Source organism: Alligator sinensis, unplaced genomic scaffold (assembly GCF_000455745.1).
Source record: "Alligator sinensis unplaced genomic scaffold, ASM45574v1 scaffold130_2, whole genome shotgun sequence".
Classification (NCBI taxonomy): domain Eukaryota; kingdom Metazoa; phylum Chordata; order Crocodylia; family Alligatoridae; genus Alligator; species Alligator sinensis.
The window spans coordinates 2,669,476-2,672,266 of record NW_005841913.1 but is presented as its reverse complement, the minus strand read 5'-3'; positions in this window follow the sequence as shown (position 1 = coordinate 2,672,266).

The following is a 2,791-nucleotide window of genomic DNA, read 5'->3' as shown; positions in this document are numbered from 1 at the left end:
GCTGGGCTATGATGCTCGCCAGCTCCTTGAGTACCCTGGGGTGAAGATTGTCAGGGCCGGCTGACTTGAAGGTATCCAGCTTCTCAAGATGTTCCTTCACGAAGTCAGCATCAATGGAGGGCTGGGGATCACCCTCACCTGGACTTCCCTGTCCCGTAGCGGGCATGGGAGTCCCATGGGAAGGGTTGGCTTCCGGGTTGTAGCATAAGCCCCCAACTCAGACCCCTGCCTGTCTGCCTGTGTGAGCGGCTTCTGCAACTGGCAGTCATGTGCGATGTTAAAGCTGAGCAGTGGGGAGCCCCAGGAGGGAGGCAGCTGGCTCTGTGTGCCCCGTCCTGCTCCCTTGCCAGTCTGCAGTATAAAAAAGGTTGGGAATCACTGAGCTAGACTGTTCTCAGTGGTGACAAATGACAGAACAAGGAGCAATGGTTTCAAGTTGCAGCAAGGGAGGTTTAGGTTGGATATTAGGAAAATTTTTCTCACTAGGTAACCCATTCCAGTGCTTCACCACCCTCCTAAAGAGGAGGTGGAATCTCCATCCTTGGAGATTTTTAAGTCCTGTCTTGACATGATCTGGTTGGGGGTGTGGCGGGCCAAAGGTGACTTTCTGCCATAGGGGTGGTCCTGTTTTGAGCAAGGGGTTGGATTAAATGACTTCCTGAGGTCCCTTTCAACCCCAATTTTCTATGATTCTATTCTATGCCCACTGTAACCCCCAGGTACTTCATCCTAGCCAGTCATTTCCCAATCTATATTTGTCTATGCAATTAGTTGATTTCAAGTGAAAGAATTTGCACAAATCTTTGTTGAATTTAATTTGGCTTACTGTGAACCATTTCTACAATTTATCCAGGCCATGCCAGATCCTAACCATGGCCTCCAGAGTGTCTGTAACTCCCCCCAACTTGATGTCATCTACAGATTTTCCAAGTGTACACTCAATCCCATTGTCCAAATCACTAATGAAGTTGTTGAACAATACTGGACCCAGGACAGACCTCTGGGGAAAGCTACTTGATATCTCCTCCCAACAAGACATTGAGGCATTGATTACTATTTTTTGAGTGCAATGATCCACCCAGTTATGTATTTATCTTACAGTGCTTTCTTCTATTTTATATTTCCTAACTTATTACAGAGAATGACATGGAAGACGGTATAGAAAGCCTCTCTAAAGTCAAGGTATATCACATTCATTGCACTCCCTCAATCCGAAGAGCCTATCATCTTATCATAGAAATGAAGTTTCATAGATTTCATAGATTTCATAGACATTAGGGCTGGAAGGGACCTCAGGAGATCGAGTCCAGCCCCTGCCCCAGAGGAAGGAAGTCAGCTAGGATCAAACGATTCCAGCAAGATAAACATCCAGACATTTTTTTAAAGAGTCCACAGTAGGTGCTTGCACTACCTCTGGAGGGAGTCTATTCCAGGCCTTGGGGGCTTGGACAGTAAAGAAGTTTTTCCTTATGTCCAGCCTAAAACCTAAAAGTTGCTTATACATGACTTGGTCTTGGTAAATCCACTCTGGGTCTTCCCAATCACCTTGTCCTTCTCTAAGTGCTTCACAATAGATTTGTCTAGGACTTACTTCATGGTCTTTTCAGGTCAGACTGAGTCATCTGTAATTCTCTAGGTCCTCCTTCTTCCCCTTCTTAAATATATTTGCCCTTTTCCAATCATCTGGGACCTCATGTGACTTCCAAGAGATCACAGACATTGCCTTGGTTTTTCTACACATAGGGCAGCAATAATATTGCTCAGCAACAGAGTGGTTTGATGGCAGTGTGTGTGAAATTAGATTAACCACAGCATGCTGTTGTTTTCTTGCAGATTGAGAAACTGAAACATAGGGAGTGAAGTGACTTACCAAAACATGTTTATCAGCTCAATGTCTTCTTAAACAGCTTTTTCCAAAGAAGGAACCGAGGGACATTACCAGCTGGCCTGGCTTCCCCCTACCCTACCTGCCCCCCTCACTGCTCATTGCTGAAGCAGGAATCCTCCCTCCCATCTCCTACAGCACAGACCCCAGCCCCATGGACCCTAGGCATGTGGTATGTGAGCTAATGCTGAGAGGTATCTGTGTTTGTGTGTCTGCAATTTCACTGGGACAGACAGACAGAAGAGTGACTGTTTAGGGCTTTTTGGAACTAATTAACAAGTCAGCTGGTAAGCTGTTTAAGAAGAGTTTGAACTAATAGAGAAAGACTATTGTTTTGGTGATGGGGTGATAAACACTGTTATCAGCCCCCTGCTGGCTTGCTTGCCTGTCAGTTTGCTGCAGACAATATAAAGAAGCAGGGAGGGGATTGAAAAGCTCTGTATCATCAACAGATGCATGCATTGCACACCCCCACCCCCCACCCCTTGCCTCAGAGTGCTAGCAGGGGCCTGGGGGCTGGGGCCTGGCAACACTCCTACCCCTTGAGCAGCCACCAGGGAAAAGCCTCACTAACCAAAGTTTCCTGCCGGTACCTAGTCACGCCCCTCCCCACCTCAGCTCAGCACTATGCAAGGAAAGGGAGGGATGCCCCTGGATTCTAGCCTGGGCCACTGTAGGCATGTGCCTGAATTTCCTCAGTCCAGAGAGAATGTCTGTCCAGTTACAAACTGGTTCAGCCTAGCCAGGTTAAACTAACCTGCAAAGATTGAATCAATTCAGGCTCAGGCTTTTTGAATGTCTTTCCTTAGCCTTTGAAACTGGTTTATGTTCACTGAATGTCTGTTCTGTTACAGTTTTAAACCACTCTCTGATCACTTAATCAAATGTATGTGTAATGTCTTTCCC